The sequence below is a fragment of the Mesoplodon bidens genome (genome assembly GCF_964165515.1).
Source record: "Mesoplodon bidens genome assembly, chromosome: 1".
Lineage (NCBI taxonomy): Eukaryota > Metazoa > Chordata > Mammalia > Artiodactyla > Ziphiidae > Mesoplodon > Mesoplodon bidens.
The window spans coordinates 213,920,785-213,948,275 of record NC_138176.1 but is presented as its reverse complement, the minus strand read 5'-3'; positions in this window follow the sequence as shown (position 1 = coordinate 213,948,275).

The window sequence follows — 27,491 nt, the reverse complement described above, 5'->3', positions numbered from 1 at the left end:
AAAATTTTAGATTATATTTTTAAAAAGAGAATAACAAAGATTGAAGCACAATACTTTTTTAAATTAATTTTTAAATTTTAAGATAATTGTGGATTCACAAAAGAGATCAGAGGATTTATGCATGACATACACATTTTTTAATTAATTAATTAATTAATTAATCTTTGGCTGCATTGGGTCTTCATTGCTGAATGCGGGCTTTCTCTGGTTGCTGTGAGCGGGGCTCCTCTTCATTGTGGTGCGCAGGCTTCTCATTGCGGTGGCTTCTCTTGCTGCAGAACACTGGCTCTAGGTGCATGGGCTTCAGTAGTTGTGGCACGTGGGATTCAGTAGTTGTGGCTCACGGGCTCTAGAGCACAGGCGCAGTAGTTGTGGCACACAGGCTTAGTTGCTCTGCAGCATGTGGAATCTTCCTGGACCAGGACTCGAACCGATGTCCCCTGCATTGGCAGGGGTGTTCTTAACGACTGGGCCACCCGGGAAGTCCGACATACACATTTTTAATGACTAAAATGTCTGATAAATAATTATGTAGAATTCATGTCAGATGGCACTTAGATATTTAAATGAAATTCAATATCAATATGGTGTATAATAAAGACAATGCTCCTATGTGGCCTATTAAAATTGGGATCTAATTATGACTATGTGATATAGATTTTAAATATTGAATAGATCTCTCACTTTAAGTCTATAGTGGAGATCTATATGTTACCCCTCCTTGGTAACGTCACCCTTATTTCCTTTTGAAGAATTCTTTCTCTTGAATGGCCTGTTCTGTTAGTAGGACTGTCAATCAAAGCTCCACCCCAACTACCAGAGGTAAGTATAAGACTCAAGCCAGCCCAATCAGACTCTCTTGAACAGAATGTGCCAGGATAGAAAATGCAGTCAGAGATCAAGCATCTCAGCTGTGACTCACTGATAAAACTGTCGGTAAACTCCTGTTATCTGGATTCCCCAGAGATGCCCTAACTCCAGATGTTTCCATGGCCTGGTGTTTCAGCAGCCCCTTTGATTTACTAAGCACCAGAATAGTCTTCTTGTAAATTCTCTTTTTGCCTAAATTATACAAAGTTGTCCTCTATTGATTGCAACCAAAGACTAATACTAATAAAAATCAATTTGTCTCTCCCTTTAAAAATGTTTTCTACCTTTAAACACGTTTTCTAATTATATAAGTGACAGGTCTCAGTGTAGAGAACTTGAAAATTCTCCAATGAAGTTTCACCAATCAGAGATAGCCACTCTTAGTTTCATATTTCCCTTATGTTTTTATGTATAAGTGTGTGTCTATGTATGTTAAAGAAAATTGAGTTTGTAGGTTAGTTATCATTTCTATTTCCTATTCTTGCAACTTGGTTTAACTCATGAGAAATTTTCCAATGAGCTATTCTTAAAATTTCTCTTCCATTTTATTCTTTGAATATATTAAACTTATTAAAATTTATCCAAAATACCACTGGGAATACCAATATTTATTCATAACTTTTTGCATAAATGTAATTTACCTTTGTTATGGGCTGAATTATGTCCTTCCCAAGTTCATATGTTGGAGCCCTAACCCGCAGTATCTCAGAATGTGACTATATTTAGAGATAGGGCCTTTAAAAAGCTAACTAAATTAAAATGAGGCCATTAGTGTGGGTCCTAATCTGACTGGTATCCTTATAAGAAGAGGAAATTTGGACACATAAAAAATACCAGGAATGCATGTGCACAGAAGAAAGACAATGTCAGAACACAGCAAGGAAGTGGTCATGTTCAAGCCAAGGAGAAAGGCCTCAGGAGAAACCAAACCCTTGATCTTGGACTTCTAGCCTCCAGAACTGTGAGAAAATAAATTTCTGTTGTTTAAACCACCCAGACTGTAGTACTTTGTTATGGCAGCCATAGAAATCTAATACAACATTTGCATGCAAAATGAATCTAATAAACAGACTCATCACACCTAGAAATCATAAATAATTGAAAGCATACAAGGTATTCAAAGTGTGGTTCAGGTACAACCCTTTCCAATCTGCTTCAACTTCCATTTTCCTTATATCTTAGAATGGCCATCCTATCCTCAAACCATGTGAGAATTTTGATGTCTCTTCCTACTTAAATCTAATGACTAGTCATATGTTGCTTAAGCTATTTTTGCTATGGCTCTTGTATCTGAACTTACTTTTAAATGCAACAACCATATAGTACTTTTGTTAATCAATACCTCTCAACTAAAGTAATGTCACAGCTTTTTAAAAAGTTTCTCTGAGACAGTTCCTTTCTGTGCCCTTTTAAATTAAAAGAAAACTTCCTAAAGCAGGGTTGTGAATAACTCATTATTGTACTCAAAAATCTCTATTTTTTATTATTCTTTTCCATTAAAATAGCAATAAATGCTTTTCAGAGGAAATCAGGAAACAAAAAAGTAAAAAAATATGCACTACTATTCCTACATGCAGAGTTAAATAGTAGCAATGTTTGTGAGTTTTTTCTTCAGATTTTTATCTGCTTACATGACTGATCATGATGACACAGTTGTGCACAATGCTTGTACATTTAAGATAAAATTGTGTATAGAAGCAATACAAACTGTTAGGAAAATTAGAAAAATATTGAAAATCCACAAAGAAGGAAAGAAAAAAATCCACCAAGAATTCTACTCTGCAAAGACAAATAATAAATACCTATAAGATTTTGATGCATACCTTAGCAATCTTTACTCTTTTCTTCTTTATAGTTGAGATCATCATACAAATTTAACTAGAGTTAAATCATTCCTAGATAAAAATAAAACAAGGAGGGGTTTATGGACAAATAATATCTACCACTGGATTTTTTTTTGAGCCACATCAATTAAATAACAAAACACATGGACAAAAATACTTGGAAAGTTTAGTATGATTTTTCAAAAGTACTCAAAATTACTGAGTTTCTTAGCCATAAAAGTGGCCATAAAAAAGGCTTTCCCCCTCAAACTTTATTCTTAAGGAGAGAGAAAGGAGACTTTTGTTTATAATCTCCTAAACCATATGCTAAATGTATAAATAAAGGACTTTGTGGAGAAGGGTTGAACCACTATAGAACCAGTAATTATTTAAATTTCTTCAAATATAGGAGAAATCTTTGTCAACTATGGAGTGAAAGAGATTTCATCTTGGTAATAGTGAACTGAATAATTAGAAAGAGCTAGAGGAAATGTTAAAAGCAAAAACAAACAAACAAAAAAACCCCTAAGTACAAACAAACAAAAACTAACAGTATAGTTACATTTGACCATCTAAAATCTAGAAGATTTACCCAACCAAAACCTAGGAGAAGGCAAGAAACTGGAGAGGAAAGGGTAGAACTCAAATCTGTTTTGCCCGGAAGGTCATTTATCCAATTGGAAGTAGCAGCTGTGAAGCTGAAATATAGTTTTAGCAGCTTTGTAGGGTGCTGGGGGAATTAAATAAAAAAAGAGAAAAAAGCCCAGGGTTCACTAAGGTAAGGATTTTAAACTGCCCCCTATATACCCACTTTGAGAGGAAACCCAGTAGGGTTATACTCTCATAGTAAGGGTGAACCAGAAGTGAACTAGCTTCTGTTCCAGGTTACTTGGGTCATTTGGTGACTGTAAACATGAAATTCAGACATAAGTTGATTCTGAATTTGTACCCTCCCAAAGGCCTAGCAAAAGCCACAAACATCCTCTCTAGAGGGATGTATAATCATCCTCAGCCCCAAATTATTCCTCTAAATAATTTTCCAAATAATTTGCTGTCAAGGATAACAAAACACATGGGGAAACAAGATATCCACTGTGAGTGAGAACCAGGAAAAACAGGCAATAAAAATAAACTCACAAGCACTTCAGCTATTAATATTATCTGACACAGAGTATAAAACAATTTTGCTTCTTATTTTTTCTTTCTTTTTTTAAAAATTTTATCTTATATTGGAGTATAGTTAATTAACAATGTTGTGTTAGTTTCAGGTGTACAGCAGAGTGATTCAGTTATACATATACATGTATCTATTCTTTATCAAATTCTTTTCCCATTTAGGTTATTACAGAGGATTGAGCAGAGTTGCCTGCGCTATACAATAGGTCCTTGATGGATATCTATTTTATTTATTTATTCTCTTTATTTATTTTTTTTGTTAGTTTCTGCTTTATAACAAAGTGAATCAGCTATATGTATACATATATGTATAGCTGTTTCTTATTTAAAAAAATAAATAAAAGAGCTTGAAAATCTCTGCAGGGTACACAAAATATAAAAGGCGACATAGCAAATTTGAAAAAGAACGAATTAAAACTTGTAGAATTGAAAAAGATGATACCTGGAGTTAGTGGATGCAAACTATTACATATAGAATGCATAAACAACAAAGTCCTACTGTACAGCACAGGGAACTATATTCAATATCCTGGGATAAACCATAATGGAAAAGAATATAAAAAAGAATGTATATATGTGTATAACTGAGTCACTTTGCTGCATAGCAGAAATTAACAGAACATTGTTAATCAACTATACTTCAATTAAAAAGAAACTTCAATGGATGAATTTCATAGTAATTAAATTTAGGTAAACACAATTGAAGAAAGAATTAGTGAATTGCAAGTAAGTTTAGACAAATTATCAAGAATGCAGTTAAGGGAGGCAAAAATGATGAAAACAAAAACAAACAAAAAAAACAATCTATGTATGGAAGACATAGATTGTTAAAAAAGAAAAACTTACATACCTGGAACTGGAATCCCATGGACAGAGGTGAGAAAGAATGGGACAGAAACACTATTTAACAAAATAATACAGGCCCTGAACCAAGATGGTGGAGTAGAAGGACATGCTCTCACTCTCTCTTGTGAGAATACCAGAATCACAACTAGCAGCTGGACAATCATCAACAGGAAGACACTGGAACTCACCAAAAAAGATACCCCACATCCAAAGACAAAGGAGAAGCCACAATGAGACATTAGGGGGGGTGCAATCACAGTAAAATTAAATCCCATAACTGCTGGGTGGGTGACTCACAGACTGGAGAACACTTATACCACAGAAGTCCACCCTCTGGAGTGAAAGTTCTGAGCCCCACGTCAGGCTTCCCAACCTGGGGGTTCGGCAATGGGAGGAGGAATTCCTAGAGAATCAGACTTTGAAGGCTAGTGGGATTTGATTGCAGGACTTCGAGAGGACTGGGGGAAACAGAGACTCCACTCTTGGAGGGCACACACAAAATAGTGTGCACATCAGGACCCAGGGGAAAGAGCAGTGACCCCAGGGGAGACTGAACCAGGCCTACCTGCTAGTGTTGGAGGGTCTCTTGCAGAGGCAGGGGGTGGCTGTGGCTCACCATGGGGACAAGGACACTGGCAGCAGAAGTTCTGGGAAGTACTCCTTGGTGTGAGCCTTCCCAGAATCTGCCATTAGCCCCCACCAAAGAGCCCAGGTAGGCTCCAGTGTTGGGTTGCCTCAGGCCAAACAACTAACAAGGAAGGAACCCAGCCCCACCCATCAGCAGTCAAGCAGATTAAAGTTTTACTGAGCTCTGCCCAACAGAACAACAGTCAGCTCTAACCACCACCAGTCCCTCCCATCAGGAAACTTACACAAGCCTCTTAGATAGCCTCATCCACCAGAGGGCAGACAGCAGAAGCAAGAAGAACTACAATCCTGCAGCCTGTGGAACAAAATCCACATTCACAGAAAGATAGACAAGATGAAAAGGCAGAGGCTATGTACCAGATGAAGGAACAAGATAAAACCCCAGAAAAACAACTGAATGAAGTGGAGATAGGCAACCTTCCAGAAAAAGAATTCAGAATAATGATAGTGAAGATGATCCAGGACTTCGGAAAAAGAATGGAGGTAAATATCGAGAAGATGCAAGAAATGCTGAACAAAGAACTAGAAAAATTAAAGACCAAATAAACAGAGATGAACAATACAATAACTGAAATGAAAAACAAATGGGACCTAATGAAACTTAAAAGCTTTTGTACAGCAGTAGAAAACATAAACAGGACAAAAAGACAGCCTTCAGAATGGGAGAAAATATTTGCAAATGAAGCAACTGACAAAGGATTAATCTCCAAAATTTACAAGCAGCTCATGAAGCTAAATATCCCTTCTTTTCGTAATGAATCTGGCTAATGGTTTATCAATTTTGTTTATCTTCTCAAAGAACAAGCTTTTATTTTTACTGATCTTTGCTATTGTTTCCTTCATGTCTTTTTCATTTATTTCTGATCTGACCTTTATGAGTTCTTTCCTTCTGCCAACTTTGGGGTTTTTTGTTCTTCTCTCTCTAATTGCCTTAGGTGTAAAGTTAGGTTGTTTATTTGAGATGTTTCTTGTTTCTTGAGGTAGGATTGTATTGCTATAAACTTCCCTCTTAGAACAGCTTTTGCTGCATCTCATAGGTTTTGAGTTGCCGTGCTTTCATTGTCATTTGTTTCTAGGTATTTTTTGATTTCCTCTTTGATTTCTTCAGTGATCTCTTGGCCATTTAGTAGTGTATTGTTTAGTCTCCATGTGTTTGTAATTTTTACAGTTTTTTTCCTGTGCTTGATATCTAGTCTCATAGCTTTGTGGTTGGAAAAGATACTTAACTCGATTTCAATTTTCTTAAATTTACCAAGGCTTGATTTGTGACCCAAGATATTGTTTATCCTGGAGAATGTTCCATGGGCACTTGAGAAGAAAGTGTATTCTGTTGTTTTTGGATGGAATGTCCTATAAATATCAATTAAGTCCATCTTGTTTAATGTGTCATTTAGCGCTTGTGTTTGCTTATTAATTTTCCTTTTGGATGATCTGTCCATTGGTGAAAGTGGGGTGTTAAAGTCCCCTAATATGATTCTTTGATTGTGTTACTGTTGATTTCCCCTTTTATGGCTGTTAGCATTTGCCTTATCTATTGAGGTGCTCCTATGTTGGGTGCCTAAATATTTACAATTTTTATATCTTCTTCTTGGATTGACTCCTTGATCATTATGCAGTGTCCTCCTTTGTCTCTTATAATTGTCTTTATTTTAAAGTCTATTTTGTCTGATATGAGAATTGCTACTCCAGCTTTCTTTTGATTTCCATTTGCATGGAATATCTTTTTCCATCCCCTCACTTTCAGTTTGTATGTATCCCTAGGTCTGAAGTGGGTCTCTTGTAGACAGCATATATACAGGTTTTGTTTTTGTACCCATTCAGCCAATCTATGTCTTTTGGTTGGAGCATTTAAGTCATTTACATTTAAGGTAATTATCGATATGTATGTTCTTATTACCATTTTCTTAATAGTTTTGGGTTTGTTTTTGTAGGTCTTTTCCTTCTGTTGTGTTTCCTGCCTAGAGAAGTTCCCTTTAGCATTTGTTGTGAAGGTGGTTTTCTGGTGCTGAATTCTCTTAGCTTTTGCTTATCTGTAAAGGTTTTAATTTCTCCATGGAATCTGAATGAGACCCTTGCTGGGTAATCTTGGTTGTAGGTTTTACCCTTTCATTACTTTAAATATGTCCTGCCACTCCCTTCTGGCTTTCAGAGTTTCTGCTGAAAGATCAGCTGTTAACCTTATGGGGATTCCCTTGTATGTTATTTGTTGCTTTTCCCTTGCTGCTTTTAATATTTTTTCTATGTATTTAATTTTGATAGTTTGTTTAATATGTGTCTCATCATGTTTCTCTTTGGGTTTATCCTGTATGGGGCTCTCTATGCTTCCTGGACTTGCTTAACTATTTCCTTTCCCATGTTAGGGAACTTTTCAATTATAATCACTTCAAATATTTTCTCCCATCCTTTCTTTTCCTCTTCTTCTTCTGGGACCCCTATAATCAAATGTTGGTGCATTTAATGTTGTCCCAGAAGTCTCTGAGACTGTCTTTGATTTTTTTCATTCTTTTTTCTTTATTCTGCTTCATGTCTGTTATTTCCACCATTTTATCTTCCAGCTCACTTATCCATTCTTCTGCTTAAGTTATTCTGCTATGATTCCTTCTAGAGTATTTTTAATTTCATTTATTGTGTTGTTCATCATTGTTTGTTTGCTCTTTCGTTCCTCTAGATCCTTGTTAAATGTTTAATGTATTTTCTCCGTTCTCTGTCTGAGATTCTGGATCACCTTTGCTATCATTACTCTGAATTCTTTTTCAGATAGGTTGCCTATTTCATCTTCATTTATTTGGCCTTATAGGTTTTTACCTTGCTCTTTCATCTGTAACATACTTTTGTTGCTTCATTTTTTTTTGACAGATGGATTCCTGTCTTACTGGTTGTTAAGCCTGAGACGTCCAGCACTGGAGTTTGCAGACAGTTGGATAGAGACAGTTCTTGGTGCTGAGAAGAGGACCTCTGGGAGGCATCACTCCAATTAATATTCCATGGGGTCTGAGGTTCTCTGTTAGTCTGGCAGTTTGGACTCAGACCTCCTACCCCAGGAGCTTGGGCCCGACCTCCAGCCTTGGAACCAAGAGCCCACAAGCTTTGTGGTGTGGTAAAAAAAAGAAAAAAAAATAGAAAGAAAGAAAGAGAAAAAGGAGCAGTACAATATCAAAGAATAAAAAACAAAATAAAATTAGAAAGATTAAAATTATATTAGGAAAAATAAAACTATAATTGTAACAACTGCAACAAAGTAAAATAAAACCACAACAGAAAAAAGAAAAAGAAAAAAAAAAACGGGGGAGGAACAAACCAAAAGGAGAGAACAATAACAAAATATAAAGAAGAAAATAAAATTAGAAAAATAAAAGATTTATTAGAAAAAAAAAAAAAAACCTTGGCTATAGGGGTGGAGACAGAATTTAGGCAAGGCTGGGGTTTAGTGTGGGGTGGGACCTAGGTGGGTGGGTGGGTGACACTGAGTGTGGGGCGGGGCCTAGACTCATGACCCATGTAGCAGGAAAAGGCCCTGGGGTGACGTTTGACTCTGCCCCCCTCACTTTTTCTTTATATCTATAGGTTGTACTCTTTTTGAAACAAGAAGCATTTTAAATTTAAATGACAGTCCTTGCTTACCAAATTAAATCACAACTCCTTAGCAGGATGTGATGAAAAACACTTCCTGACATGGCTTCAAACTACTTTTCTACTCATGTTATCTAGTATCACTGCACTAAGGTGACAGGAAAGCTTACTTTGGTAACCGAAGGCATGGAGAAATCCTGAATAATTCATAACATTTGCCATGCACTAAGTAAGGCACTTTACATACATATTTACATACATATTTCAATCAATCCTCAAACGAACCTGATGAGAAACATATTATCCTCATTAAACAGATAATGAAAATGAGCAGAGAGAAATGAAGTCATTTTTTAGGGACCATATAGCCAGTCATTAATGAGGCAGAATTTTACCCTTTACTTTGTTGAATTCCAAAGCCCATGGTATTATACTTCCCCCCAATTTGAGTAAACCAAAAGAACATGGTGACTCAGACTCAAAACAAGCTATCGCTGATATTCTAAGGTCTGTTCTGTGGCAGGGACGTGTATTTGTTTCTAATTGCTGTTGTACCAAATTACTACAAACATGGTGGCTTAAAACAATGCAAGTACACTGTCTTATAGTTGTTGAGGTCAGAATTCTTAAAAGGCTTCCATTGGGCTAAAAGCAAGGTGACAGTAGAGCTGCATTCCTTCTGGAGATTCTAGGGTGAAATTTATTTCCTTGCCTTTCCCAGCTTCTAGAGGTCACTTGCATTCCTTGGCTGTGACTCCATTCCATCTTCAAAAGCAGCAATGAACAGTCAAGTCTTTCTCATGCTGCATCACTCTGACACCAACCCTCCTTCCTCCTCTCTCACTTAAAAGGACCCCTGGATAATCCAGGATAACCTCCCCATCTCTAAGCCAGGTAAGTAGAAACTTTAATTATATCTTCAACATTAATTCCCCCTTACCATGTAAGAAAAACATATTCAAAGAGTCCAGTGATTAGGATTTGGACTTCTCTAAGGGACCATTATTATGCCTACCACAAGGCAGATAAGTGTCTTTACAATGGTAATGTTCAGAGCTAGGCATTATGACAGTTACTAATCTATCTGGAGTACAACTCTTCCAGCAAATGTGGGTTCCAGGAAAGGGGTCCAGTTTTTGGTTGAAAAGTCTCACAAAAATTATGTAAGGTATCTGATTCCCAGACAAGTTAATTAGGATTCAGGAAAGCATTCAAAACTTGGCAGTGGAGATGAATTACAAAACAGGAGACCAAGATAAAGTCTTGTTATAGGATCAGGTCAAGGAGATGAGAGAAGGCTGCTCTAGAAAGCTCAATAATTTTACAGGAACCCACAACTCATTCCAAGCAAACCTTGGCTCAAGGGCAGCAAGATCAATTCCCCATCCCACCTTCTGCTGGAAATAGTACTTTTAATATTTGTTCACATTTAGTCAGGATAATCTCAGGAAGTAGGTGGTGTGGAGCCTTTGGAAGGAAGCATCAATGCTTATAGCTGACAGAGGGTAAAAACTGGCTTTTTCTTCCATATAGAATGATATCCATCCATCAAGATCAACTGCAAATGCCACTTCTGCCTTGAAGCCTGTCCTAATTCTCTCATCAGGAATCATGTCTCCTTGGATTGCTAAGGTACTTTCTATGTATATCCCTCTAGCACTCACGACTCCCCATCTTTTACCATTACAGTGGTTATTTGTGAATGCATATAACATTTAGCTGGATGTATTAGTTTCCTAGAGCTGCCTAAGAAATGTACTGAAAACTGGATGACTTAAAGCAACAAAAATTTATTCTCTCACACGTATGGAGGCTAGAAGTCTGAAATCAAGATGTTGGCAAGGGAAATATTCTCTCCAAAGTCTCTAGGAGTGGATCCTTCCTTGTCTCTCCCAGCTTTTGGTAGTCCCTGGCATTCTCTACTATGTGGCAGCACAACTCCAGTCTCTGCCTGTCTATTCACATGACTACTTTTCCTCTGTGTATGTCTTCTTATAAGGGCACCGGTCGCATTAGATTAGATAAGACTGAGAACATAGGGGGGATACACACACACACTCACACACTGGCAGTGTGCCACCATGAATTGTTTATACATTTATCAATATTTTAGTTAAGAGGATATTTCAAAAACAAATAGCTTTATATTCCAACAGCTTTTATCAGTAACATTAGATGAAGAATGTGTGTATATCACTTTTTTGTTAGCAGACTGTAAATTCCCTGTAGTCACTAATAAATGCTTTATACATAATGTCTTGCACATGGTAAGGCCCTCAATGAATGCTTCTTAGGTATTACGACTTACACTGAAAGAGGTATTTTATAAATAAAAAAATTTAAATAAAGAAATCTTCAATTTATCAGATATTTTTGAATAGATATGTGTGTGATATGCATGTAAACACACATATTTATCATAAAACATTCTGTTGAGACAAATAGTAAGGATGTCAGTTTATCTACTACATTATTAATTGACTACTGGTTTTATTCTCTGAGAAGTTATTGGGCAAAACTCATGTGTATTTAGTTTTTTACTTACGATATTTGAAATGACTTTATACTCTTGGTCCAGTTCTTAGTGATCATAGAATATATTCTTTAAAAAGTTCAATTTTGATGATAAAAGAAAGTAGGTTGTCAGCAATATTTGTGAAATGATACCTCCGTAAAAATGTAAAGAATTCTGCCTTTACCCACCAGATTCTGTCTTTTAATAGAGAGTATTAATCCTGAAAATTATAGTTTCTCCTTACCATTTTTATTTGAAAAGATTGCCATTATTACTTGTAAGTGCACACAAAAAATATGAAACTCTTTAGTATATTATCTTTGTTGAGTATTTTCCATTCAAAGAATAGGGACAGATCATAGCCACATAATCTATCATTTATTCTGTTTTTGTTATTTATTTACTTATTTATTCATTCATTCATTCATTTATATATCAAGCCTGAGAGGCAGCTGAACCTTCAATTAGTCCTTCTCATCTCTGTTAGCACTAGAGAAAGTGCAAAAACATTGCCTAATTTTGGAGGTGACCGTGTAGCAAAGCAGAACCCAAGCATGATAGCTGAATTGAGGATGTTTTCTTTCCCTCTTACTTTGCACCTCCTCCTACCTCATTTGTCTTTGATTAGAACATTTGCTTTACCTTTGCCAAGGTACTGTCATTTTGAGTACAAATGAGTTGCAGGAGGATGTGGTTACACAAATGTTCAGGACGCCGATGGTGGCAGCTACACATGATGCAGTCCTTTCACAGGTGAGTCTGCACTAGAGAATAAATGGGTTATCGTGTCTTGGCACCTATGGTTATATCCATAACCTGCCAAGTCAACTCTCAGTGGGCAATTATGGGATTCTCATAATGCTCCTTAAGTCCTTTCTTTGGCAGATATCCCACAGGTTATGACATTTTGCATGACATAAAAGAAAAACACAGAAAGAACATAGGTAAAAGAGTAGCAATGACAGCAAATGGGCTATGCCAGTTAGTTTAGAAGATGAATGAGATGACCAAAACAGCAGCTGAGAAGTCCATTCGGAATAAAATGATCAAAAGCTGTAGTCAGTTGCCCTCTGAGTGATGTTGATATAGGCTTAATGTTAGTGAGCCAAGACTTGGGTATTTACTAATGGTTATGATGGTCCTCAAAGGACCATGGTGAGACTAGTTGCAGTCTAGACAGTACTGAGTATAACACGGCCAGCCATAGAGATAGAGCATGAACTGTATTCCAAAATAGGAACAACCAGTGCTTGAAATATCATGCAACTGGGACAAATTGGAAGAGAAAGACATGCCAAGTTCCCGATAGAAGGTCAGGGATTTAGGTTGGTGGTAAACAGGATGATGATTCAGTGAGTTGAGAAAGGTATTGCTTCAAAACACTTTTTTTCTTTTTTTTCAAAAGTCTAAGAGGCAATTCTGCTGCATAGGTAGGTTTAAAAACTACTGTTATATATTTTTATCTGTCAGTCTTAATCTTTTAAACGTTTATTTAACACATGATGTTGGAACTACTGGTTTTATTCTCTGAGAAGTTATTGGGCAAAACTCATGTGTATTTAGTTTTTTACTTACGATATTTGAAATGACTTTATACTCTTGGTCCAGTTCTTAGTGATCATAGAATATATTCTTTAAAAAAATTCAATTTTGATGATAAGCCGCAAAAACAATTGTTCATTAACTATGTTTTGGTATCTAACAGGCATCATTACATTTTTCAAAGACAGCAAATGTCTAAGTGGGAAGATGGTTGATTTGTTGGCCTTAACTCTCTGAGCAATGCTGTTGGGCTTTTTAAGTCATGAATCTCAAAGGACAATTCAGAGTAGACTTTGGTTAGGAAATAAATCAGTTGATTTTATTTATGCTTATGTGAGCAGTTTAACAAGGACCACATTTACATAAATGTCTGTTATGCTTATATTATAGTTTCCTAATTCCAGTTCACATAAAATTATTCCAGATAGTAGCAATTTCCATTAATTGATGTTGATGTGCCTGTCATGAGTCATTCCACTCCCTTCCTTTCAACAAACATTTACTGAGTATATACTAAATACCAGGCACTTTGCTAGATACTAGATGTTACAGAGAGAATTAAAAGAAACAAATACCCTGCCCTCAAAGAGCTTACCTTTGAGTGGAGAACAAGATACAGTACAGGAGAAAGAGATCAGAAGTTATAATATTGTGTGACAGCAGATATGCTAAAAGTTGCATAAAGTGCTGAGGGTACCAGGGGCAGGTTGCTTCTGCCAGAGACGAGGTAGGGGAAGAGGCATTTATTAAAGGCTTTCAAAAGACCCCACCTGGATTATGATTGGAAGGAAGGGAAGGGGCTTGCAATGCAAAGAAGAGAGAAAAAGAACCTTCCAAGCAGGGATCAATAAGGGAAAGACCACAAAGCAAGAGAAATCCCACTGTGTTCAGAAGTCTAAAAAGGGATTAGGATGATGAAGAGAAGAATGAAGGGTGGGCTGAACAGAAAGTGACACGGCTGTAGGGAGAAGCAGTGGTCAGATCACAAAGGGTCTTGGATTTCACATTGAGAAATTTAGATTTTTTCTGAAGGCCACAGACAGGGAAATAGAAAAGATTTTAAGCAGAGAAGTGGCACTGTAGCAGAGAGTATCTGAGTTGTCTTTCTTCCTCCCTTCTGCACTGCATGACTGACCATGCTCACCGCTGCCATAATTTGATAAGCCAGTGGTGTTCTCTGATCAAAGTTGAGGCAATTGTGTTATCGTTATTAGGGGGTTGACATTCTGACTGAGATACTATGTTCTATGTAAGATAAAAGACAGAAGCTATAGAGTGGTCATATGCTTGGAAAAGCAGAGAAAGTCATGATCTATACACAACTGATCAAACGGCAGAATTGCTGCTAAGAAAATGAAACCTGTACTTATGGCCAAATTGTGAATGTCAAGCCATAAGGATGAAAAAGGACATAGAAAGCACCAGGGATGACTATAGGGTTTGGGCTGAAAAGCAGAGCTATTGGCCAAATTCCAACATATTCAATGAAAGTGGAGACAGAGCTACCAAGTATCTGTGTAGAAATAATGAAGATGGGGTAGCGATTGCTACAGCCTTCAAAAATAATTTTTAGTAGAATTTAGCATAATTGTATATAGGCAGCACTGCAGAGAATAAATTATGAAAAGGATACATATATAAAAGAATTTGTCATGGAATTGAAACTGAGTGGAGCCCTGTGAGGCTCCCAGGCACAGAGGCTGTTTGGTGTCCCCCAGCCCAGGCCCCCCACCCCCGTTTCTTGTAGGCAAGACTCCAGCCTCTATGACCTTCCCTGAGTTCCAAAGGGCAGATTCGAATAGTTGCTTATCAAGGGAGGAGCAGCCAAGAAACCACCTGAGGCGAGATTACAGGGACCAGAGAAGCCCATCAAGATTAGGAGATGGACCACCTGAGACCCTGCACACACCCTCATCTTGTCAGAGATCCCACTTTTGAACCATTGTTATAAACCCTCACCAAATCCTCCTGTGTTGGGACACATAGATTTTCAGGCAGGAGCTCCCCTTTGCCTGGCAAAGTAAACAAGCTATCCTTTTCTTTTCTTCCTCTTTTTTTTTTCAAGGCACATTTAATTTAATATCAAGAGTGCCATACAAAAGGCCCAAATACAATGAAGGAACACATTCTCCCATTAACACCAATGACAATGCTCTTTCAACATGTGCCCATTGATTGGAATAGGGATTTAATAAATTTCACTACTGAAAAAAATAACGCAGTGAGTCTCATCACAGCCAATATCCTTGTACAATCTAGTTGTGAAATGAATGTTTATAATGCTTCAAACAGTTTAAACCTGAATTTTGATACCACACCTTCATGTTTGTACAGTCCTCCATAAGATTATCGACAGTATCCTTTTCTACTTCACCCAAAGCTCTGTCTCCAAGATTTGATTCGGCACCAGTGTACAGAGAGGCCGAGCTTTCGGTAGCAGAAGGCACAATGGAAAAATTTGGGAAGAGGCAGAAATTGGGTTAGGCAGAGGAAACAAAATGCATTAAAGTTGATTGGGGGGCCATGTCACTTTGAGTAATGGGGAAAAGAGAGCACATATCAAGAGTTACATATAGGGCTTCCCTGGTGGCGCAGTGGTCGAGAGTCTGCCTGACGATGCAGGGAACACGGGTCCGTGCCCCGGTCCGGGAAGATCCCACATGCCGCAGAGCGGCTGGGCCCATGAGCCATGCCCGCTGAGCCTGCGCGTCCGGAGCCTGTGCTCTGCAATGGGAGAGGCCACAACAGTGAGAGGCCCGCGTACCGCAAAAAAAAAAAAAAAGAGTTACATATAAATTACTCCTAAGTTGACAAGGAAGCATAAATAACTAAAGAGTATTTGTAAGCAAGTGTTGCTTTTGCACATTTTAGTTTTAATACTATAAAACTTGTCTCACAGTGTATGAAAAGCCTTTGAGCCAATAAAAATTTAGTCTTATGGGCGTGTCTACAGAGCAAATTAAAAATGAGAATTATGTCTTTAACGGTCTTGAAGGAGATGGACTGTTCTAGAGCAACTTTGTTTCTGGAGAGAAGACTAGCCTCCAGTCATGGGGTGGAAATGCTGCAGTGGAATCCTGCTTGTGTTGAGAATATGCTGAGACCTGCTTTGACTTGATAGCTTTTCCTTTTTGAAGAATAAGTTGAATCTGGGAATCCATTTAGGTAACAGATATCAGATTCCTTCTGAAATAGTGGATTCTATCTAACTAAATATTAATGTCATTATTGTTAAAAAGCTTTTGTGTAGATACGTGGTGAGATTCTTGGTGGTAAAAGAAAATAACTGCCATTTACTGAATACTTTCTATACTTGGACTGCATAAGTGTTTACAAGGTGATTTCATCCAATCCTAACAAAATTGTGGGAGTGGGTGTGGTTATGCCCATTTTATTGATGAGGAAATGGAGGACTAAAAGATTAAATAACTTGCCCAGTTTCTCACAGTTAGTTAGTAAGAGTCAGAGCTGAACAATTCCTGGTCCACGGCATCTTTGCAGAATTGCCAACAAATCAATGAGAAGTTTTTGTATCCCACAGGCTCTCATACTATGTATATTTGATAATTCAGCATTGCTCTTCCAGAGGCTACTGCTATTCTGCACTTTCCAGACACATACCTGAAATTTTAGCAAACTAGAATTTTAGTTTTAGTGCATTTTAATTAACCTCCATGTAGTTAAGGGGCATGGCCTGATTTATAAGAGTTGATCTTGTGGTCTAAATAGCTAGGATTTCCTATGAATTAGGTTAATTACATTAATAATCAGCTCTTTTCTTCCCAATTTAACTAGCATAAATACATTAAAATCTTTGTTAACTGCAACATTATATTTAATGTTGAAACAGAAATTGAGTGGAGGTTTTAAGAAATATGGTGTAGGTAAAACAGATTACCTTTCATGTCAATTTTCATCTGTGTTCAGTCTCTTTAATTTAATTATGATCTCAACCAGAATACCATGAAGCCAACCTGAAATTTTCCTTAAGGTCAAGATTTTATCTAGGACATTAAAATGCCTCAAGTTTCACCTTGGCTTTTCTGTTAACTTGGTATCAAAGGCCTTGAAATAGTTCTCAATTTAACATTTTATTTCCTCCTAATCATTTCTAATATAAGCAGAAAAGTAAAGACGCTATTTGGCTTTTTTAGAATCACTTTTAGCGTCTTTAATTCTCTTACCTCATCTTTACAGGAGATAGAAAAAGTTGCAATATGAGTATGCAGAATGCTTAAAATATAGTCTTTCCCTGGTAAGAGCAGCTTTTCCAGACAGCTTCTAAGATTGTTCAAATATCTATGATGTTTTCTCTCCGTTTAACTTCAGCTGGTTTCTTTATTGCCTTCTACCATTCTGAAGTAATTTTACTTCATGATCTCTGGCAGAGTGCTCATTCTTATTGAAGTGAGTCCCATTTTTCTCAGGCCAATACGAGACCTAACTTTTAAAAATATTGAGGCAAAACATAACAAGTTTTCCAAGTAGTTCTTCAATAACATAATTTTGCCACAGTGTCTAATGAGTTCCTTATAAAGCCACAATTCTAAATTCAAATTCTCAGAGGTTGCTATTGTTTTTAAACTACCTAAAATTGTCTTCTTTTGTTAATATAGATTTCCATTTCTAATCTCTTAGTTTTAAGTCTATCCTTTGTATTCCAAGGGTTTCCAACTCATGTCCCACGGACAACTGTGAATTTTCTGTGTTGAATCTTGTGTTTTTCTCTCATTTAAATGCAATACTGGATATTATGCCTTAGAGAATCTTGTTTTTTTTGTTGTTGTTGTTTGTTTTTTTGTGGTACGCAGGCCTCTCACTGTTGCGGCCTCTCCCATTGTGGAGCACAGGCTCCGGACGCGCAGGCTCAGCGGCCATGGCTCACGGGCCCGGCCGCTCCACGGCATGTGGGATCTTCCCGGACTGGGGCACGAACCCGTGTCCCCTGCATCGGCAGGTGGACTCTCAACCACTGCACCACCAGGGAAGCCCGAGAATCTTGTTTTTATGACTTGAAGTAGTTTGTAAAAATCTAAATGATCCTCATATTATGTTATCAATCCATTCCCATTTCTTGCATCTGTTCTTTTCTCTCACTTTTTGCTCCAAAATTCCTAATTCTAAATATCCTACCTGTCCATATCCTTTAAAATAAATGAGCTAAATAATAAATTACATAAGTTTTTTCTTTTTTATATAAATAAATATATAGAGAAAATAAATATATAGATATTTATGAATAATGTCACCACAGCTATTATTTAAATTTTAATGCTTCCTTAATGCATATATAAAGTAGTGGGGGTGTGTTCTTGTCACATATAAGAAGTTAAGATAGAGAACCAAAATCAAAGAGAGGGGACGTGAAAAATTCTATCTCAGCCTCGGATGCTACAGCTTCAAAAAATGATTGAACAAACAACATGGAATGAAATATACATATTTGACTATTTGTCCCTTTAGTCCTTTAACATTCGCTGCAAAGTCACCTTAAGGCCCCCTGGAGATACACACATTTCTATAATCTTCAAGCAATACAGTTTTAAGAAAAGGGAAGTAAAAGAGGCTCAAGTTTCATTAGCTTTGCTATTGCCTTGCTCACACTTTGTTCCCTGCCCTCATGTGACTTACTTATGGTGTAACAGTGGAAACAGACAATAAATCATCACTTTCTCGTCATTCATTCTCAATTTCATTTTTTTCTTTTTTTTTTTTTTTTTTTGTGTGGTACGCGGGCCTCTCACTGTTGTGGCCTCTCCCGTTGCGGAGCACAGGCTCCGGACTCACAGGCTCAGTGGCCATGGCTCACGGGCCCAGCTGCTCCGCGCGGCATGTGGGATCTTCCCGGACCAGGGCACGAACCCACATTCACTGCATCAACAGGCAGACTCTCAACCACTGCACCACCCGGGAAGCCCCATTCTCAATTTCTTGATTGGTTCCTTTCCAATATCCCATGCTATGGGACTAGTTTCTTGTCTTATTCTCCAGTCTTTCAAAAGACCAAAGCATTTTCCCTGAGCCATGTGCTATAAGACCTGCCCAAATGCCCTTTTGTGTGGATGGCATTCTGCTGACCACCTTCCTGATATCTTGTTCTGTTTAACTCTTTAGAGCTTTGCCTGAATCCAGCATTCCCTGAAAATGACTTTCTGACTGTCCATAACCCAACTGATTACCTGTGCTCCCCTTTCAGAGCAGACTGGTCTCCCAGACCTGGCCATCCTCTCTCTGATCTTTTGTCACTTTCATAGGATACTCTTTATGATATTGTGAGAATGTTTTTGAAATTCTAATCACAGTATATGTTCTTAATCACTTAACCAATGATTAGTTGTTTTTCTAATCAAGAAAATCAGAGAAAAAAATTGTACATAAAATAAAAATAGAAAACTCAAAGCAGAATTGCTGTAGGAGAAAAATGAAGTAGTTTAAAAGTGAAAGAAAATGTAGCAACTTAACAACATATAATGATATTACATTATTATTGTCAGCATTTAAATTTTTCATAATGATACCATGGTAAGGATGAACATTGACAAGTATGGTGAAATGAAAATAAAACCTATATATTTCAATGGTTACAATGTGAGTTTAACTTGAGAGGAGGAAAAAAGTTAAGGTATAACCTACTTGTCACTTATCAAAAATTATTTTACAAAGTAAATTGAACTGAGACGCAAACAGATATTTGTACTTTTATGTTCATAGTAGTGTTATTCACAACAGCTAAAAGTTGGAAGCAATCCAAGTATGCATGGATGGATAAGTGGATAAACAAAATGTGGTACATATATACAACAGAATATTATTCAGGTTAAAAAGGAAGAAATATCTGACACATGCTACAACACAGATGCACCTTGAAGGTATTAGGCTAAGTGAAATAAGCCAGTCATCAAAGGACAAATATTGTCATTTTCCACTTATACGATGTGCCTAGAGCAGCCAAACTTAGGGAAACAGAAAGTAGAATAATGGTTGTCGGGGGCTAGGGGAGTGGGGAATGGGGAATTACTGTTAAATGAGTATAGAATTGAAAAAGTTCTGAGGTAAACAGTGGTAAAGGTTGCATGATAATGTGTATGTATTTATGCAACTGAACTGTACACTTAAAAATGGTTAAAATGTCAAGAGAATAAGAAGACAAGCCACAGACTGAGAGAAAATATGTTCAAAAGACATCTGATAAAGGACTGTTATCCAAAGTTTACAATGAACTCTTAACACACAATAATAAGAAAAATGAGCAACTGAATTTAAAAAATGGGCAAAATACCTGAACAGATAAATCACCAAAGAAGATATGGAACTGTCAAGTAAGTATATGAAAAGGTGTTTAACATCATATGTCATCAGGGAATTGCAAATTAAAACAACAATGACAGTACTACACACCTATTAGAAAGATTAAAATCCAAAACACTAACAAAACCAAATGCTGGCAAAGATGTGGAGCAACAGTAACTCTTATTCATTCCTGGTGGGATTGCAAGAAATGGTACAGCCATTTTGGAAGACAGTTTGGGTATTTCTTACAAAATTAAACATAATCTTACCATACAATTTAGCAATCACACTCTTTAGTATGTACCCAAATGAATTAAAAATGTATGTCCACACAAAAACCTGCACATAGATGTTTATAGCAGCCTGATTCATAACTGCCGAAACCTGGAGGCAATCAAGATGTCTTCCAATAAGCAAGTGGATAAATATACCTTGGTATATCCAGACAATGGAGTATTACTCAGTGCTAAAAAGAATTAAGCTACAAATGTGGCCCCCGAATACTTTTCTTTATGAATACATGGTCAATTTTCCCTTAAAATATATTTTGTTTACTTTGTTGCGCAAGAATCATTGTGCAAGAATCGTATGAATTTAATGAAAGAAGATGTGTTTTGTAAGTCAATGTCACTAAAGCCTTCAGATTCTCTTGCACCTGACTAGGCCCAGCTCAGAACAAGAAGTTGTAAAATTGACTTTTGTTCCAGGAGGACCATGAACATAAGTCATTCAGATCAAGAGTCTTTTGCAAAGGCTGGCATCAAAACAAAACAAAACAACAACAACAAAAACATAGATGACTACAGCAAACCACTGGGAAATTTCATGGTGTAGTACTAAGCCAAACTGTAAACAGGACCCAGTCCAACTGGGGAAAGAACTGGGAGAGAGCCATACTGCAAGGTGCATCCAATCTCAGGTTCCAGGCTTGGAATTATCCACAGTCAGTATGTATGTAAATCTCAGCCTGGTCCAAGAAGGACAATCCCCCTCAGTAGATTGGGTGAGGAAACCTATATCCTGTTGAATAAAAAGTGTAAGAGAGATGCTGAAGATTCAAATATAAATCCAGGTTATAACACTTTAGAAACAGGTTTTAGTGTGAGGCAATGGTTCTCAAAGTGTGGTCTTTGGACTAGCAGCAAAAGTGTCTCCTGGGATCTTGCTAAGAATACAAATTCTAGGACCCCACCACAGACCCATGAGTCAGGAACTCTGGGGGTGTAAGGCCAATAATCTGTGTTAATAAGTTCTGGAGGTGGTTTTGATTTGAGAACCACTGGTGTAAGGTATTGTTGACAAATATGACATTACTATAACAACACAGTACTAAGGTGCTTCCAACATTTAGAGATAAAATAGACCCACCAAGGTCATGTGAATTTTCTGTACGGTTAAACTTCATTGTAATAAAATGAGAGAAAAAATTTAAAAACATTTAAAGATAAAATAATTTAATATTTTAGGCATGAATTTTTATAGCTGGATGTTAAAATAAATATTTAAATGTGAAAAAAAATTTAAAAAAAAAAGAAAGAAGCTACAAAGCCATGAAGAAAACTTAAATGTTATGATGTGAAAGAAACCAATCTGAAAAGGCTACATACTGTATGACATTCTGGACAAGGCAAAACTATGAAAACAGTAAAAAGATTGGTTGTTGCCAGGGTTTAGGGAGAAGGGGGAGAGGAATAGGCAGGACACAGAGGATATTTAGGGCAGTGAAAGTATTCTATACAATATGACAATGTTGGATATATGTCATTACACACTTGTTAAACCCATAGAATGTACAACATCAAGAGGGAACCCTAATGTAAACTATGTACTTTGGGTCATAATGATGTATCAGTGAAGTTTCCTTGATTACAGCAAATGTACCACTCTGCTGGGGATGTTGATAGTGGGAGAGTTTGTGTGTGAGGACAGTAGGCAAAGGGAACTTTCTGTGCCTTCTTCTTAATTTGGCTATGAACTTAAAATGGCTCTAAAAAATAAAGCTTATTAATTAAAAAATGTTTAATGTGGTAAATTTTATTTTATGTATATTTTACCACAAAAATACATTAAACTGGACATTTTAGTTGTCCAAATATTTTTATAAATTTGTTGTTTGTTGTTAAAACAAAATAAATATCCACTAAAATTAGAGAACCATGGGGACATGTCCTTGCTAGAAATGATGCCTTAAGAGTATAACTATACTATATGCATAAACATGTCCTTAGAGGAGTCATTTTCAACAGGGATAGTATCCAAATTGATCCACAGAGAGGAAAAAAATGATGGATAATACAGGAGTATAAAAAATATATGGAATATGGTAAAAAATCTAACATACATTATATGAGAGAGAACATGAGACAAAGTTAATATTTGAAAATAATTCTGGGTCAGAATTTCTCAAAACTAATGTAAGACATGAAATAATATGATCCATGAAGTTCTCTGTTCACCTACCTCTACCGTATGGAAGAAATATATTTGAGATGAATGATAACTTCAATAAGAAGGAAAAAAAAAAAAAACTCTGAAAGAAAACCTAAGAGTCTATCTTCCTGACCTGGAGTTGGCAAAGGTGTTTTAGACAGAATAGAAAAATGCTAGCTATTAAAATAATTGGTAAAATTGTCTTCATTAAAATAAAAACTTCTGTCTTTAAGAGGTCACTTAAAGAGATTAAAAAACAAGATGCAGACCAGGAACAGAAGGCATTTGCAATGAATTATTTAACAGCGGATTCATATTTAGAAATTTTAAAAGACAATGTAAATTTAAAAATAAGCAAGACTTAGAAAAACTTTACAAAGGATGATATCTACTTGGTCAAATGAGCATATGAAAAAATGTTCAACATGATTATTCATCATAGAAAAGCAAACTAAATCCACAATGTGACATCTTTGTACCTCACCTAAAAGGCACGTATGTGGTCATTTGGAGCTCAAATATATTGCTGGTGACTGTACTAGTTGGTACAACCACTTTTAAAAACTGTTTGAAATATATAGTTAATCTACACATACATATACTATTTAACCCAGAAATTTTACTTTCTTGTATATACCTAAGAAAAAAGTTCTTAATATTCACAAAAGGATATATATATATAGCTGCTTTATTTGTAATAATCAAAACTTGAGCTACAAATATCCTCCAATGAGAGAATGTCAGTGAAAAAGAACAATATGTATTAAATCTCATAAACATAATATTGAGCAAAAGAAGCAAGATACAGAAGAATATGTGGTGTATTATTTTACTATATGAAAATCAGGAACAGGCAAAACTAATATATGATGACAGAAGTCAGAATAGTGATAACCTAACCTAATAGGGAAAATTTGACTGAAGTGGGTATAAGGAAGCTGCTGGGGTGCCCAAACAGATCTACATCTTTATGCAGGTGGTGATATATAGCCTTTTACATATTTAAAATATCTGAATCTGTGTGTTATAGGATGTACCAATAACATAATAAATATACATGTTGATGCATTTTCACAAAGTGAATATAGCCCCTTCACCTGATAAAGAAAAAGAATATTATCTGCCCCTAAAAATGCTCTTTGTATCCCCAACCAGTGTCTTCCACCACCAAGACTAACCATTTTCCTGACTATTAACACCCTAGATTACTTTGCCTGTTTTTGAACTTTATATTAATGGAATTGCTTGTAGTTGTTGTTTATTCTAATTCCTTTTCAGTATTCCATTGAATGAATATACCACAATTTTACTTTTTTTTTTCATTCTACTAGAGATGGCATTTACGATTTTTCCAGGGCCATTATATATAATCCTTCTAAAGACATTCTTGTACATGTTTTCATGAACATAATTTTGTATTTCTGTTAGATAAATTCGTTTGAATAGAATATCTGGGTCCACCAAGACATCTTTATTTCTCCAAGGTGAAGCATAATTGCCATCCAGTGTAAATCCTTTTTAGCACTTAACAGTCATTAAGTTTTACCATCTCTGAAATCCAAAAGTACTTGTACATAATCAGTTATTTGTACACTTCATTGGTCTTCAGCCTCACTCAACTACTTCTCATGTTTATTTCTTGTTTTCCCCTATAGGAGTATAAGTTCTCAGAGAAAAAAATTTGGATCTTCTATTCTTTAATTTAAAAACATGGTTAGTTGCTTCTTCTTCTCTTTGGCATTAGGCACTCCTCGCCCCTAGATACTTTTGCATCTGCTTAACATTTCAACCTCATCTTCCAAATTCTCTATTTCCCTAGTTAAATGTTTTTGATTCTTTTTTTTTAAAATACTATCCTTTCTCTGACTACTCCAAGGAACACCTGTTCCTTGGAATTTGTTCATAATGTCTATCACTTGTTTCCCAGGCTCACTTTTACCCAAGATTTATTTATTTATTCTTTGTTCCTCCTTTACTCCATGACCCATAATCTCAGAGCAGTCTCAGTGGAAGGGGAGTTTAGACATGTATTTTAAGTACCTATAATTTTTAGCAGCATTAAAGTAACCTTAGTGAGGGATACAAAGATTATTGCAACAAGGTACCTCTTCTCACAAATTGGTCTAGTTAAGGACCTGCCAAGTAAATTGAAAGAAGAAAGTCTCATTAGGACGATTACAAGTCATTAGCAGTGAAAATATTATAGGGCTCAATCTTATCCAAAATAAAAACAACACAAAGGTATAAAGTAAGTGCAAGGAAATCCAAATTAGTTTCATTTTTTTCTATGATGACAACATTGATTACAAAAATATATATATATCAACTATGAAATTATTAAAATGAAAGTTCTTATTGTTTTTCTACACCTTTATCTTAGCCCAGCTTCCCTAGAAATTACAGACAAAAGCATACACTTTTGCACTAATGCTCTGTTGGGGAGTATAAGCCTAAGAAGCAGGAGTCAGGGAAGTGGGGACCGAGGTAGAGGAGGGAGAATAAATATGAGATGTCACTGTCAACTAAACTACAGCTTCCTGGAGAACTGATTGCACAATCATTCAGGATATTTTCTTAGAGACCATATATAGTCACTGCAACTCCAAACAGTCCATGGTGGTAGGGGACGAAGGGAGAAAAATGTGTCTGTTGACTCCCAACTTCCATTGATACAAATTCCCCCCATGAAGCATCTAATTCCCCAAACTTCTGGGTTGAATGTACATGGATGCCAAGTGAGTACTGAGCTATCTCATGCCACACCAGCATTAGAGAAGCACCAGAGCACGAGATAAAGTACATGGCATGATGTGAGGCCAGGAACCATTGAACCTCACAAGTGAGCAAATAGGTGTAGTTGGGAACTGTCTCTGAGACAGGCTAGAAGTCTGTGATGGTGTTGGTGGTGACAGCAGCAATCTGGCTGCACAACCATGGGGATCGTGTATGCTGCTACGGAGGCCCACTCTGACCCAAGAGCAAAGCAAGTGCACGAATCTGGGGTGTCACATAAACAAGAACTCCTTTTCAGATCTATTCATTTCTTCTAATGACGACCATGTCTCTCCTAAGATAAAGATGTTCTCATTTCTTCCTAGGATAGGAAGTGCAAGTCTAATTCATCAAGGGGGCCAAACATTTTAACTTTCTAAAAACCTTAAAAAGGATTAGCAAGGCAGGCCAGAACCCACTGCTACAGCTGATTCCTAACCTGTAAGTGATATTCCTCGCCTCCCTTCACTATCTCCCATTTTAGATTTCTCTCACTCTCAGCTAACACTCTTGCTAGCCTGGACTGCCAACCTGATAGGATGACCCAGATCTTCATCCCCAAGAGGTCTGAGCCCATAGTTGCCTTGCCCTTGTCAGGCTGTGGTTGTTACAATTCCCCATTTACAGTTTTCATTTGACATAGGAGTGCCAAGAGACACCATAGTTAGTCCCTGGATTCAAGATATTCCTCCCTGTCTTCATTGTGTAACCATCAACCCAGGCTTGATTACCCGCACTGGTACAGTAACGCCTTTCTTTGCCTAAAAAGAGGCCAGGTGATACCTGCAACCTCCAGTTCAGTGTAACCTATATTGTGTTCCCCTGTACTCCTCCATTGAGTACACATGATTGTGCAACCCAGAGAACAACACCCCAACCCCAGAGTGCTGTCCTCAACTTGGCACCTCAGCTGAGCTTTCAATAGGCCTTTCCACCATGCATCAGGCTGGCTATTCCTGGATTATGGGGTTTATGATAAGTAGGTGAATTCTATAGTCAGGAGCCCATGGTGGCATGTCCTTCACTTTAGAATCAGTACCGTGGTCAAAGATATTGTGTAGGATACTATTTTCACAGATTAGACATTCTGTTAGCACTTGGATGATGGTGTGGGAAGAGACACTGCAGACAGGGACTGCAAGTCCATATTCAGTAGGAATACATGGCTGCCCTCCCTAAATTGGAAAGAGTTGGAGAAAATTGTCCTGTCACCAAGTGGCTAGCCAGGCTCCCTGAGGAATGAAGCCATGTTGAGGGCTTAATGTTGGTTTATGCTGCCCGCAGTTTGAGCATTCAACAGGAGTAGGACTTAGATCAGGCTTGGTGAGGGAAGTACAATTTGTCAGGTCCATGCTGAGTCTACAACTTTGCCTGTCTTCTCCCATTGCTTCAAGTCTGACCCATGGGATTTGTAAGCGGGCACTGAGTAGTTTCCACAGCATCTCATGCCTATAACAGGAAAACCCTAGACTTAAAGTGAGAAGCACATGGTATATATTTGAGACCTATGTCAGAAAGAAGTTGCTAAGCTGAGCTCCAGATTTATAGTGATAGAGGGATAGCATAGGCTGATGCTAGGATGCTTCTGGCCTAAATGCAGATCCAATGTAAAGATCATGGTCACGTGCAAACTGAATATGGTGTGTCCAGATTTTCTGGTGCCTCAAGCAAATACTTATTCTGCTTATTGGGGAAGTCAGCCCTGCAAACATAATAAAAGGCAGAATATGTCATATACCAAAATTAGGACTGACATTCAGCCAGTAGGTCTTGGTGTGGCATACTGGCCAGTGGGTCTGATGGATCAGGTTCCCCTCTGATAAAATTTCAGAAGGCATAAATGAGGGTTAAAAAAACCAAAAAACAAAGACGGAGAGATTTCCAAGATGGCATCACTAAAAGAAAGGCAGAGAGGTAGAAAATAGAATGCATCACATTGGAATCACTAATCAACTCATGGTTTTTCTTAAATGATAAGTTAAAAGCAGGACCCTAAAGAGACTGGAATG